The 15,747-nt window shown below is 42.0% G+C and overlaps 1 protein-coding gene and 1 pseudogene across 1 annotated transcript in view; one reads left to right on the top strand and one right to left on the bottom strand.

Moving 5' to 3' along the window:
• LOC126474286 (protein white-like) overlaps positions 1-15,747 on the top strand; it is a 237,604-nt gene that overhangs the window by 21,120 nt on the left and 200,737 nt on the right. The gene's annotated exons all lie outside the window — the stretch shown is intronic.
• On the bottom strand, positions 9,076-9,193 carry LOC126476806 (5S ribosomal RNA; annotated as a pseudogene).

Genomic DNA, 15,747 nt, shown 5'->3' with positions numbered 1-15,747 from the left:
ATAAACTTTTTTGAGGCAAACGCATTATTCATTTACATAAGCAGTCTCACATTTGTAAAGGTTTTGTTTAGTGTGTAATATTTTTTTCATATATTTATTTTAGAATGCATTTTGCCAAAGACTTTACATCAAGTTTCATGAATATAGAGATTACAAGGAAGAATACAATTTACACTGTATCTCATATTGCTTTGAGAATAAATATAATTTTAACTCAGTTACAATATCATCGGATTTCCGTTGCAGTGCCTCAAATCATTTAGGAATTAAGTGTCAAAATTAGTGCAAATATCTACTCCGGAAACCGCGCACATCTGTGCTAGTGTGTACAGCATTCCAAGTCCCGTTACTGATTACTGAGCTCGTCCGTCAGCGCCAAGAAAGCAGTCCCCCAGGCCGCGGCTCCGTCAGCGAGCCAACTGTGTTGCTTTTTCTCTCCCTTGAGTCCTTCCTGAGGCTCCCGTAGACGACTGCATCATTAAGGACGCATCAATCTTACTCCGAGCTTTTATCGGGCGCTGAGAAGCAAAGGCCGTACTTTTCAGGAAAATATACATAAACAGCTACGACCGTGACCTCAAGAATATAGCGGTTTTAGGGAACGTGTTAATTAGTTCATTTAAGTGAAAAATCGTTAGATAATTCCGGCGTTCCAGTAATATGTTGTTCCTGATAATAAAAGAGCCCTTGCAGCATTTTAAGGATCAGTGACACAGATATAATTATATTTGCCGGCTCACTCTGAAGATGGCTGGACGATATTTAGCTGAAATATTAGAGGAAGAAGTCAAATTTATGCGGCTGCACGACCGAAATTTTATGGAAGAGTGTTTGCACCGGGAAAATACGAAGACGTAAATAATTATATTCGTTCATCTAGTTACCCCTTCATAGAATAACTGTGAAAGTAATTGAAAACGTATGAGTTTCAACCTAGTATATGAACAGTGAACTTCGTTGATTTCGTGACTCGGGATGATTTTCACTCCACCGGTTGCTAAGCAATAATCCAGCTCGACTCGCATTAACTGCATGAGTAGTAGACTGTTTTGTGCTATTAGTGGAGATGCAGTTATAGCAGAGTGCCGAAAAGATTTCCGTAAAAGTAACATGCAGGCTTGCAAATTACTGAGGATTGAAAACCACTGAGAATCTGTAACAGTTACGGAGGCTATCAACTATATGACAAGTCTGGCCACTGGTGTCAGCGGAAGGTTAAGAAATGCAGACAACACAGATTTCTCTCGCACGACCGTAATAGTTGATCTGTCACTGCCGACTATACCTTTTACGATACAAGTTTTCCCATTAACCAATCTTAAAAACTGCCTGTGGCATAATATTCTCACAGGCACTCATAGGCAACGGGGCTATAACAAAACCTTTGAATCCTGTAAACAAATAGCAGGTTAATACACACATCAAAAAAGGTTTGCATCACCTCGGTTTCGAGAGTTCCGGAACCTGTACAGAAAATTGGAATAGAGATCAACATAAACTTCATTTCCGCCCTTTTTATTGCTTATGAAAACCACACATTGCATTGTGTACCTCCATACAGAGAGACCTTCTGAGGTGGTGGTCCAGACTGCTGCACACGTACCTCTAATATCCAGAAGCGCGTCCTCTTGCGTTGATGCGTGCCTGTATTCGTCGTGGCATATTTCCACAGGTTCATCAAAGCACTGTTGGTCCAGATTATCCCACTCTTCAACGGCGATTCGGCGTAGATCCCTCAGAGTGGTTGGTGGGCCACGTCGTCCATAAACAGCCCTTTCAATCTATCCTAGGCATGTTCGTTAGGGTTCAACAACATAATACCGAGACTCGAACTCGGGACCTATGCCTTTCGGAGACACGTGCTCTACCAGCTGAGCTATCGTAACATGGCTCACGACCCATCCTCACAGTTTAACTTCCGCCAGTACCTCATCTCTTACCTTCAAAACCTCACAGCCTCCGATCTCACGTCCGTCGTTTCTCACGCGTTTCTAGTTGCAGGAAAGAACCAGTCCAACACAAGCACGTGAATTCCTTTGCAAATTCTCAGGACACTCCTCTTATGTCTCACAAGCGCCACTTAAACAAGAGTGTAGTATACCTGCAAGATATCTGTCCTCGCTTCTGAAATCGCCGTACCCCACTCTCTGCTGTCTAACTTACTGGCGCGCTCAAAGAAGACGTACGATCATATCGTGAGACTACATTCGGTTTTAAAAGGCAGAGTGATTTTATTAGACCCGTCATTTTATAGACTGGGTACTCTCTTAAGGTTTTCATGTACGGACGCTAATGCAACAGACGTACAGGGAACAAACAGTTGTATGCGATAGGAAAGAGAGGAAAAGTATAAAATTAGGGAGTCGAAAAAGATGTCCTCAGCAGTTGACATCTTTTCGAATTACACTATGTGATCAAAAATATCCGTACACCCCCAAAACCATACGTTTTTCGTATTAGGCGCATTGTGCTACCACCTACTGCCAGGTACTCCATATCAGGGACCTCAGTAGTCATTAGACGTCGTGAGAGACCTTAATGGGGCGTTCCGCAGAACTCACGGACTTCGAACGTGGTCAGGTGATTGTGTGTCTCATACGTTTGTACGCGAGATTTCCACACTCTTAAACATCACTAGGTCCACTTTTTCCGATGTGATAATGAGTGGAAACGTGAAGAGACACTTACAGCACAAAAACGTACCGGCTGACCTCGTCTGTTGAGTGACAGAGATCGCCAGCAGTTGAAGACGGTCGTAATGTGTAGTAGGCAGACATCTATTCAGAACATCACGCAGGAAATCCAAACTGTCTCAGGATCTAAGAGTACTATGACAGTCAGACAGGAGGTGAGAAAACTTGGATTTCATAGCCGAGCGGCTGCTTACAAGCCACACATCACTCCGGTGAATGCTAAACGACGCCTCACTTGGTGTAAGGAGCGTAAACATTGTACTTTTGAACAGTGGAAAAACGCTGTGTGGAGTGACGGATCACGGTACACAAAGTGGAAATCCAATGGCAGGGCGTGGGTATTGCGAATGCCCGGCCTACGTCATCTGCCATCGTGGTATTATGGTGTAGTCTTGTTTTTCATGGAGGGGGCTTGCATCCCTTGTTGCTGTTCGTGGCATTATCACAGGACAGGTCTATAGTGTTATTTGAAGCATCTTCTTGCTCCCCACTGTTGAAGAGCAATTCGGGGATAGCGGTTGCACATTTCAACACGATCGAGCACCTTTTCATAATACGCGGCCTATGACGGAGTGGTTACACGACAATAACAACCCTGCAAAGGACTGGTCTGCTCATAGTCCTGGTATAAATCATTTAGAACACCAAGCCTCAACGACCGACATCGATGCCTCTCCTCAGTGCAGCATTCCGTGGAGAATGGACTATCATTCCCCAAGAAACCTTCCAGCAACTGATTGAACGTATGCTTGCGAGAATGGAAGCTGTTATCAAGGCTAAGGGTGGGCCAACATCATACTGAACTCCAGCATTATCGATGGAGGGCGCCACTAACTTGTAAGTCATTTTCAGCCAAGTGTCCTGATACCTTTGATCACATAGTGTATGTGGAGACTATCATAGCGAAAGATTCGGTCCTACAGTTACGTATTTAACCACCCATCGGACATGGCTGCCCCACACTGAGGAAAAGATTATTGGGTTGTTTCAATCGTAGGCTGTTAAATCAGTAATGTCGATCAGTTTGATGGTGGTTTCGTGAGGTTTCCCAAACCCATCAAATTACTTCTGTCTGTACACGTTAAAGAGCATTAATCGATGGCATTGACAGCCGGACAGCACCATCGTTCTTGTACAATATTTCGACAACGTGACTCGTTACCTTCATCAGGTGCTATCTGGACCTACCTGAGTGTAGGGTAATTTCACCCATATCCGCCCCAAATATTCCAGATTGACAAACCTCAACCCGCTGCCCCACACCGAGACGACTACGATATTTATCTGAATAGAACAAAGTTCTACAACAGACCACCAGTTTATGCGTAGCGTTCAAAGATGTAAAAACAAATGTCTTTTTTGTGCGTAAAATTCTATTAGAGTCATCGTCTCATCATCAGTACACCGTCAAACATATCCTTGCACCATACATTTAAAGAACAGATTCGTACTGCAATCCTGTTACCAAGACCATCAGAGGAAACGTAAATTCAAATCTGTATTCCTTACATATCTATCATTTATATGTTTGTCCGCGGCTCGTGGTCTTGCGGTAGCGTTCTCGCTTCCTGCGCACGGGTGCGCGGGTTTAATTCCCGGCGGGGTCAGGGATTTTTCTCTGCCTCGAGATGACTGGGTGTTGTGTGTCTTTCATCGTCATTTCATGCTCATTCACTCGCAAGTCACCATAGTGGCGTTAAAGAATTTGTGGAGCGGCGGCCGAACCGCCCCGAGAGGGGTCTCCCGGCCACCAATTCCATACGCTCATTATTCATTTCATTATTTGTATGTTTGAGAAAAAGATGACAGCTTTCGGAAGCCACATCTTCCAAGCATGATGACCTTCGGTTTTTATTTGACAGCTCATGATAGTACTATTGCGAGATATATTATCGAGGTCATTTGTAAGATTTCATGTACAGTGTACCAAGTTATCTGACATTCTTAACTGCAGCAAGTTCTATGTCAAACGAAGTATGCCCAACGAGAATTAAAATGTCGGTACAGTATCCATTGATTGTCTCTACGTTATACTATTTTACTGACATACTTGACTAGCTGATTTTCTCCTGAAACAATAAATCTTTCCGTTTTAAATTCTAGTAATACACACTCAGTGACTTCACATTCCTTTCCGGGAAAGCCTTGTCAAAGAAAAATCTTCTGTTATTATAAATTTGGACGTTTTTGCTCACATTGTCCTTAGCGTTTTTCTGTGTTTTCTTCTTTTATGTTGGAAACCGGGTGGTATAAATTCGCATTTTTCGCCTCTGCTCGGATTCTGATGTACGCGCGTGGGTGAAGAGAATGACAAAGCGCTGGCAATACTCCAGATGTACCGACTGCTATAAATCCCCGACACGCGAATAAAAAGGCTCTCGAATGTTTTTCGGCTCATCGCGATGACATAAATTTTCCATCGAACCTCCGTACCACTGGTGTTCTGCGGTTTCTGCAACTAATGAGTTATCCGTGGGCAGCCCGCTAAAGTAAAACTGTGGTACCTCCATTTATCTTAGTTCTACGCAGATTGGCGTCCAGCTAAACTGTGACAATGGCCGGCGAGAAACGGCCAGATGAGTGAAACAGCCAGTATCGAAATACTCTTGGAACGAGAGTAAAATATTAACAAGTAGCCAGCGGAAGTTCCAACGGGCAGAGGACATCGAACAGGGTGCGAAACTGAACGGTGAAACACCTTAATTTTTTATGCCGTGCCCTTTTATCCATTTACACTTACGTCCAACTTCCTAACACCTTGTGCAGCTACAAAGTAAAAGTCATCTATCTTTCCTACACTGGTATCTCCACCTGCACCTGCATTAATACTCTATGGGCGGCATTTGAGTGCCATTATTTATGAATTTTAGCACAATAAATCTGAATACGAAATTGACAAACGTTCAATAGATACGGAGAATCTGGGCCTAGTTCTGGTGTTACAACGTGGAAAATTAAAACTATTTTCAATTATAATTTTTGAAATAAAGAAAATATACAAACTCGGATCCAATGGCGATATGATAAAAGAATTGCAATACGTGACATTTTAGAACCGCTACTTGTCTCTTCGAAAAATATAGATAGGACCAAAAATCTGTTTATATGTTTGCGGGTGAAGAATGGAGGTTGTCTACAGATTAAGAGCAAATGTACCTTTAGCACCTTTACTTTCATATTTTTTGTGTTATCATACTGTAAGACCGAAAATAAATATTAACAGTGGTCCATATGACAAATATTGGTACATAATATTTCAAACATAAGGAATTCAGCATTCCTAATATCGTTTAGTAATTTGCTTCAGACTTCCTACTTAATACTAATCGTTTTGTTTCCATAGTTAATTACCAAATTACATATTCGGGGAACATACTACACTAGATCCACTTTGGGTGAGTTTACGTAGTTAGTTTCTTTTGCTTGATAAATCATAATGATGTGAAATGAGTCATTTTTTGTTGAGATCATAAACTAGTTTGTAAAATAGCTACATGCCAATCACCTACTTGATTATTTTTTTTTTTTAACTAACAGATATGAGCCATTAATTCCTACCTATGTCCTTTTCACATTACAATAACAGAAATTCTTCTAAGGAATAAGAGTTGCCAAGGAGAAACTTTTGAGCTCGTTTTCAAATTTCGTAGCTCTCTTTCAGATATTTAATGTTACTGGGCAAATGATCATCAATTTTGGTTGCAGCACTATGCACTACTTTTTTTTGCTAAAGACACCCTTAACGTGATGTAATTAATTTCATTTTTCCTTCTGGTATTTTAGTTATGTACGCCATTGTTACTTTTAAATTGCACTATATTATATACAACAAACTTCTCGTGAAAATAAATATGCTGTGAATCAGTAATCAAAATGCTTAACTCCTTAAACAGATGCCTAAAACTTTATCGTGTATGAACACCAAACATTATCCTACAACGAGTTTTTGAGCATTAACGACTTTCTTTCCTAAAGAAGGATTTGTAACTGTGGCTGAAGTGTATACCTGACGTGTCAGTACGTGGAAGATTTGGGATAACTGCCTGAAAAGCACCATGAAGGTAACTAGCATAAACAAATAAGAACGACTTGGTGTTGAGTTGAAGCAGCACTTGCCTCCACGATATGACATTCTTGATACATTGCAACGTAGCCAGTCTATAAGGTAAAAAGAGACAGCGTAACATTTAATTATTCAGGTGTCTAAACTGTGATTTCTCATCGCTCTGTAAATGGATTGAAGACAAGGGTTTAATGCATGAGAGACAATGAAGGGACACAAGCTCGGGGTAGGGAAGTGTGGGAAAAGAGGTCGTCAGTGTATTTTTCAAAGGAAACCTCGCAGCATTTTCCAAAAGCGCTTTTCGGTAAATCGCGGAAACCTGAATTTGGATAACCATGCGGAGACTGGAAGCACCGTTTTTAAGCATGCGGGCCTAGTGTGTAACCACGGTGGTCGGTAAATGCGAATCGGAATAATAAAGTCAACTGTGGCGGTTAGAGTTTTAGTGTGGTCACATAGTGGCTGAAAAAATCGAAATGCAAAGGATCTGCTAGTGCCTAATTTAGAGAAATAAAATTGTACACTGACAGAAAATAAATTACCAACACAAGAAATAATTAATGTAGAATAACTGTAATTTCGGGAATAAATTTATCCACGTGACGTATTTAAGCAATTAAGTTGAAAATTCAAAGGTTACTCTAATCCCGAGAAAAACCTGTGTAAATGTGAATTGCTGGTACATTAATTAACGGCCAGAATGTTGAATGCGCGTATGCAAACATGCATGCTTGGTGTTGTAAAGGTGCCGGACGCCAGTTTTTGGGATGGAGTACCATGTCTGTTGCACTTCGTAGGTCAATACATGTACGGTTAACGTTTGTGGTGAATGACGCTGGAGTTGTCGTCCAATGATGCCTCATAAGTACTCGAATGGAGGTAGATCTGGCTATCGAGGACGTTAAGGCAACGTGTCAGCACTCTGTACAGCATGATCGGTTACAACAGAGGTATGTGGGTGAGCGTTGTGGAAAACACCCCGTGGAATGTTCTTCTGCTGGCCACGGTGGCCGAGCGGTTCTACGCGCTTCAGTCCGGAACCGCGCGACTGCTACGGTCGCAGGTTCGAATCCTGCTTCGGGCATGGATGTGTGTAATGTCCTTAGGTTAGTTAGGTTTAAGTAGTTCTAAGTTCTAGGGGACTGATGACCTCAGATGTTAAGTCCCATAGTGCTCAGAGCCATTTGAACCAGTTTTGAATGTTCTTCATGAACGTCAGCACAACAGTTCGAATCACCAGATTCACGTACAAATTTGTAGTGAGGGTGCTCCTGCTTTCACACGAAATCATAATTTCAGGTGTAGGTTCAGTGTGTCTAGCATACAGACAGGATGGTTGCAGGCCCTCAAGGCCCTCAACTAGCGTCATTCTGCCGGCCGGGGTGGCCGAGCGGTTCTAGGCCCTACAGTCTGGAGCCGCGCGACCGCTACGGTCGCATGCCTCGGGCATGGATGTGTTTGATGTCCTTAGGTTAGTTAGGTTTAAGTAGTTCTAAGTTCTAGGGGACTGATGACCTCAGAAGTTAAGTCCCATAGTGCTCAGACCCATTTGAACCATTTGAACTAGCCTCCATCTAACTAACTAACGGTCATCACTGGCACGCAAGCAGAAGCAGCTGTCATCTGAATACACAACAGACATCCACCCTGCCTTCGAATGAGCTCTCTCTTGACATTGCTATAGATGCAAATGGCCGTGGTTTGGGGTCAGTGGAATGAAAACTACAGCTCAACTGGCTCGGAGCTGTCCTTGAAGTAACCGGTTTGCAACATTTCGTTATGTCACTATAGTTCCAGCTGATGCTCAAATTGCTGCTGTGGGTATAGTAAGAAGCGTAAGAACCATATGTCAAACACGATTGTCTTTCCTCTCGTGTCACGTGGGTGTCCGGTGTCCGGTCTTCTTGCGACCGTTCATTCTCGTTCTCAGGTATCATGTGTTGTGGCTACATTGTTGCCAAGTCTTTCTGCAACATCGCAGAAGGAACATGCAACTTCTCGTAGCCTTATTACGCGAACTCGTTCAAACTCAGTGGGGCGCTGATATTGCGTCTTTGTCGCCTTAAAGGCATTCTTGCCTAACATCAACTCACCACGTCCAATCCCAAAGGTAGCCAACGCTCGGTCTTCAGGCCACAAGTGGCCCAACGGGACCATTCGACCGCCGTGTCATCCTCAGCTGAGAATGCAGATAGGAGGGTCGTGTAGTCAGCACACCGCTCTCCCGGTCGTGATGATGGTTTTCTATGACCGGAGCCGCTACTAATCGGTCGAGTAGCTCCTCAATTGGCATCATGAGGCTGAGTGCGCCCCGAAAAATGGCAACAGCTCATGGTGTTGCGGATGGTTACCCATCCAAGGTCTGGCCACGCCCGACAGCGCTTAACTTTGGTGATCTGACGGGAACCGGTGTATCCACTGCAGCAAGGCCGTTGCCAAATGTAACCGTCGTTCACGACTATTACAGAACGCATGTGAAGCAAACCTTATTTGCATCCTCGTAGTGGCGCTACCAATTTTTGTTTATTTCACACAGATCATTCTGGGTGATGGGATTTTTATACCCATGAGTGTATCATTGGTTATCTTCAAAAATAAGCTTTAAGTACGTCGGTCCTCACTGGAGCTAGTCCCGTGGGGCCTTTGAGATCCTACATGACGTTAAGTGTGGCTCTTCTGAACCCAACGATTTGTGTTCGCATGACAGTCATAGGATCTCGAGTAACATGGAACGCTAAGTCGCAGTCTCGACGTGGCACAGGCTCCTGTCGAATTCCCACAAGTTCTGCCAGAAATTTTTCCTTATTATACGAAGTATACAAAAATCTCTTCACAAAAAATTACAACATTCACAATCGATTTCTGAATGAGAATCACCCTGCGTGGATTTTTCTTACATAGAAACTATATCTCCTATCTACTTTGTGCCGTGGCACTGAAATGTTACTACCTACTTTGCATACCCTAACACGTAGTACACTTCACACCAGTTCGCCGTTTGTTGCATGCCTCCTTCGTAACGTTGTAGTTTTAATGGCCAAAAGGGTACGTCACATAGTATGTTGCGATAATGTTGTTTGGAAAGCAGCGTTCCCTTTTGGAAATCCCGCAGGCGAGGACCTGCGGTATTTCAAATGTTAACAGCTCTTCGGAGGCCTGCTTGCCATGAATCGTTGATGCGATAGCGTTGGGTCGCTCTCCGCAGCGCTCTCGTAAAAGCTGGCAGCAGCTTCGCTCTGGACACCACAGGTCGGCGAAAATATAGTGCTGTGTTACTCCATCAGCAGATTACTGCTGGAATTCTACAGTCTTTAATATCTCATACCCCTCCCCCTCCGCGGCAGAAATCTATTGGTTATGATTTTATTATTATCATTATTATTATTATTTTCATTTCGGTACAATTTATTTAGTTATCGTAGATATATTTATTCGTCATCTGGTTAAATTTAATCCAGAGGAATTATTGTCACTGGCTTGCTCTGGTTAAAGAGATGGTTAAAAATGTGACACATCTTTCTCTGCCTCTAAGCGAAACAGACATATTACGGTGTACTTACGTAGAATATTTTAAAAAAATATTATTAAAAACAATAAAAATGTGCACTTAAAAATAGTCGTCTCGGCTAAATTATTCACGAAATTACTCATCAACAATCCATACCTATTTTACGATAAATACGAGTATTTCCAGCTGTCTACTCTCATTAAAAGAGTTAAGCATATTTCCAAATTACCCAGCAATAGTAACTATGGACGATCCTTTTGTGTTTATGTAGGAATGTGGCTGTATGCATAATGCGAACTCCTTCGTCATTGACACTCTACCTCATCTTTTTTACTATGTATTTAACATATTCTCATAATTAACACTCCGTCTTCAGGCCACGAGTGGCCCACCGGGACCATCCGACTGCCGTGTCATCTTCAAAGGAAGATGCGGATAGGAGGCGCGTGGGGTCAGCACACCGCTCTCCCGGTCGTTATGATGGTATTCTTGACCGAAGCCGCTACTATTCGGTCGAGTAGCTCCTCAATTGGCATCACGAGGCTGAGTGCGCCCGGAAAAATGGCAATAGCGCGTGGCGGCGTGGATGGTCACCCATCCAAGTGCCCGACAGCGCCTAACTTTAGTGATCTCACGGGAACCGGTGTATCCAATGCGGCAAGGCCGTTGCCTCAGCCTTCTTACTAGCCCACATTAAATGCGCCAAGCAAGTCAAATAGTGTTTCGGAAGTGGTGAGGCCTGAGGATAGCGGTAATGTGCTGTCGAAACTAGTCGTGTGACAGAATAAAGACATTCGCAAGATATGGTGGTACTTTTTCTCATATAAATATAGTGTAGATACCCTTTGCGTATTATTCTGTATTACCACAAAATACAGTATAAGATATCTATCTCATTTCAAAGTACGAGAGCCAATTATTAATTCTTATCTTTTTTGATGGGTATAGTGTTGGCAATATAACGCTTTTGCAAGGAATTCATGTTTCAAAAAAAGAAAAAAAACTGTAGGTCCACGACAAGAAACTTCAAGTGCCAGCAGTCCAAACTGTGGTACAGAATCCTGTAACGTCAACCGTTGGTTTATGTGAGGAATCACTAGGGATTACAACAGAATGTAGAAATCTGTCTTATCGATTTATTTTTCCGCCCTTCCACAGACTTGTACTTTATACCATGTATTCTTTCGATGACTGCTAGGTATCTCCTGAAAATGAAAACAAATTTATAGCTAACTAGTCTAAGAAGCAATGAAAGAATTAAAAACAATGCTCAGGGGGGGAAGGACATCAGTTATGTGATTCGGTGTTGACACGGCTGTCTGTGAAATAACAGTGCAACATGTGGTGGATGGGATAGTATATTGAGCACAGAGTAATGGACTGAGATGAAATCAAAGAAGAGCGAAGTAGTAACGGTCTGCAAAAATTATGTGACACGCGTAGCATCAAAACTGGGATCCACAAAATAGACAAAGCTGAGGAATTCCGTTACATCGGAAACAAAATGACGTATGACAAAGCTAGGAGGATAGAAGAAGCAGACTAACACACGAAGAAAATACGTTGCTCACCAAAAGACGACAGCTAATATGCGATACAGGACTTAACGTTCTCAGAATACACAACTGCATTACAGTATTATATGGATGCGGTTAATGAACAGTGAAGGAATCGAAGCGACAGAGGTGTTTTGCTGGAGTACTAAGAAAATTAATTGTAGTGCTGATATAACAAATAAGAATCTCTGCAGGTTCAGCGAGGAAAATAATACATAGAAAAAATTAACTAGGAGGTGTTGGACTGACTGGACGTATGTAGGAACATCAAAGGGACTTGAGTGAGGAGTAAACGGCACAAGTTATAGGGAGATAACAACCAGAACCCACTGAAGGAAAAAATTGCAAGACAGAAGAATAATTAAGGTAGGGTAATGAAAATTCCTGAATGGATTTGTCTAGACAACATCTTTAAGTGATTAACCTTGTAATATGACAGGTTAATGTAAACTCATGAAAAGCCGGCGCAAATGCGAAATGCTGGTACATTAATAACAAGTGTACGAATCAGAATATTGTACGCAAGCTTGCAAACGTGAATGCATTGCACTGTACAGGCGCTCCATGTCAGTTTGCGGGATGGAGTTCCATGCCTATCGCACTTGGTTGGTCAATACACGGACGGTTAATGCTGGTCGTGGATGACGCTGGAGTTGTAGTCTGATGATGTCCCGTATGTGCTCTAATGGAAACAGATCTGGTGATCGAGCAGGTGAAGGCAACATGTCAACACTATGTGGAACTGTAGAGCATGTGGGGTTACAGCAGCGGTATGTGGGCGACCGTTATCCTCTTGGTATACACCAGACGGAATACTGTTCTGTACGATAGAAAACAGCTCGAATCACCCGATCGACGTGCAAATTTTCAGTCAGCGTGCGTGGGGTTACCACTAGGGTACTTCTGCTGCCATGTGAAATCGCACCTCGGACCATACGTCTAGGTCCAGTGTTTCTAGCATGCAGACAGATTAGTTGGAGGCATTCAACTGGCCTCCTTCTAACCAACACACAGCCGTCACTGGCACCGACCAGAGCTAGCTTTCATCAGAAGACACAAATGACCTCCACCCTGAGCTCCAGTAAGGTCTCGCTTCACACCACTGTAATCGCAAGAGGCGGTGGTTTGGGGTCAGTGGAAAGCACGCTACAAGGCATCTGGCTTCGAACTATCCTTGAAGTAACCGATTTGTGACAGTTAATTGTGTCAGTGTGGTATTGATTGCTGCTCAAATTGCTGCTGTAGATGCAGTACAATGCGCCAGGGCCATGCGGCGAACACGACGTCTTCTTTCTCGGTAGAGCCACGGGCCGTCCACGACCCAGTCTTATTGCGACTCTACATTGTCGTGACCACAGTTGTCAGCAATCATTTATAGTGACCACATTCCTGCCAAGTCTTTCTGCAGTATCACAGAAGAAATGTCCAGCTGCTCGTAACCCTATAACAAGACCACATTCAAACTTACTGTGTTGTTGATAGTGGCTTCTTTGTCGCCTTAAGGGGCCCCGGAAAGACTCAAAATCATGAAAAGTTCAATTTTTACTCTTTTGCGTTTTCTGAATCTGCAGACTATTACCTTTTAATAGATATATAATTTATTCAATTCCGAAGACTACAACTATTTTTAATTTTTTTTTGAAATGTGTTCTACATGGGCGTGACCCACTGTGGCGCTGTTAAACTGCTGTCAAATGGTGTTATTATTAACGTCCGTGTTCATCAGGTACATTTTAGTGATGTGAGATAAAGTATGTGTTGTGGCTAACCTGTGATGGTTCAATATATATCGCTCGTGTGATTGTCGATTGTTTCATGTTTATTTACTCTGTCGTTATCTCGAAAATATTCGTAATTAATTCTGTTTCTTGAGTCTCTGTTTTGTTGAAGTATAATAATGAGTAAAAGTAAAGTTATTAGAAATCCTCTGAAGGCTTTTAAGAAAAGGAGAAATGTTGGAAAGCCAAAGGTATGTGTCATTACTGTAAACAATAAAGACGATAACCAAGTGAGTGAACTTAACCTCTCAAGTACACCTGCCCATAGCAGTCAAAGTCGGAAAGAAAATACTTCACAGAAGAAGCTTGGTTCAATGAGTGAAAACTATGAATGTTTTATGGGGGAATCGGATGTGAATGAAATATTTGATATGTCGGTTCTCAAAGGAATTTTTTCAAACTGTGTAAGATGTATTCATTGTAGTGAAGTTGGTTTGGAACTCTCCATAATAAAGCACGTAGGACTTGCTAGTGAAATACAACTGAAATGTGATAAGTGTTCATACATGACCACCTTTTGGAACAGTGTTGCAGTAACTGTAACTGAAGAAAATGGTAGCAAAATCTACGAACACAACAACGAGCGATGTTTACTTTAGACAAGGAACGCCTTCGGGCTGCAGACAGGGCTGTAAAGAGTCTAGAAATACAAGCAAGAGTAAACAGGAGGAGGAACAAGAGGAAGCTGGAGGAGGAGTCTGCAGAGGATGAAGATAATCCATCCTATGGACCTGGACTGCACTAAAAAGTTAATCCAATCTTTTTCGCTCGATTCCCAAAACTTTTATTTTCTCATACTAATTACATGTTTTCTAAGGATCTTCCAAACATATTTGTTTCAAACTTTCAGTAGTTGTTACACAGTACCTTCTGCATAATTTAACACAGCCTTTTTCCAAAAAAACTGCATATTTTTGAATATATAAATAAAAAATTGCAAAAAAATGTTGTGAATTTTCATTACAATTGAAAAAATCATCTTTAATAACTGAACTAAAATTTTGTAAAATCCCTGTGTTAAGTTGTAGCCCATATACCAATAAATAATCTGTAAAAAGTTCAACTTCCTACCTCAAATACTTTGTGAGGAAAGATGTAATTTATAAGCGTTATTTTAACATTGCAAGTATAGGGCGTTCCGGAGCCCCTTAAAGGTTTTCTTTATTCAAATCAGTTCACCAAATCCATTCTCAAAGGTGTCTTATGCTCACCACCGTTACAGCGTCTTTTTAAAGCAAAGCTGGTTTGTATCTTACAGAGCAACAGGCGCAAAATATGGATAGACATCATCCTCGCGATGTAGAAACTCGCCTGCCGACTTTCGTTAATGTTGCACAACTCGTTGGTCTTGCGATTTTTTTCTGTCAGTATACATGTAACAAACGATTGAGGGCAATAGGGGGTTACAGCTAGTCTGCACCGGAAATTGTAGCGCAATAATACACTATCCCTCCCGATAGTAAAGTACCCTATATGGAAAAAGAAACGGTGTTGCCGTTTGCAAGAAGGATTATATGTTTTTACGCTTATAGTTGTAATTAATTTTTTTGTGTTTGATGACTCTTCATGCTAATGCCTGTGATGCGGTTTCTAGTTACTGGGGAATAGTTACCTATTCGCAAGACCTCCTTTCGGGATTACTTGTGTTAATGTTCATTGTATTTGAGACGTAGGCTCTTTTTAATGAAAGATGTGTGTAAGCTCTTGCGCTGCTAAACGTGTTTTCAAGCCTAATGAAATCTATCAAGAATCTTTGTTGGCTTCGTTTGCCTTATTTTTTCTATACCGTTTGCTACCATTAGTTAAGATACTAGAATCTCATTCGGGAACACTGGGCCATCTTAGTCTTAATGTGAATGGCGGGATGGATCTCCTGGATATTCAAATTTCCTTCCTATCATTGTCGTATCGGAGCAGGTACTTCATCTCGAATAGCCTGTTCATGTGTGGTTCACTAAACCCAAAAAAGTTTCTGTTACGCTAATTTCTCTGCAAGTTAAATCCTACTGTTCGAAATTTACCTGAGATTCTTATAAAGTCTGAGGACAGAGCCACACAGTAACCAACAGAAAAGAAGTTAAAATGAATTCTTCTTCGTAGCATGTGAATTACGGGAAATCGTATTCATTTTGTCACAAAATCGGCTTCC

The sequence above is a fragment of the Schistocerca serialis genome, chromosome 4 (genome assembly GCF_023864345.2).
Source record: "Schistocerca serialis cubense isolate TAMUIC-IGC-003099 chromosome 4, iqSchSeri2.2, whole genome shotgun sequence".
Taxonomy (NCBI): domain Eukaryota; kingdom Metazoa; phylum Arthropoda; class Insecta; order Orthoptera; family Acrididae; genus Schistocerca; species Schistocerca serialis.
The sequence above is the reverse complement of the archived record's forward strand: the minus strand, read 5'-3'. Positions and strand labels throughout refer to the sequence as shown.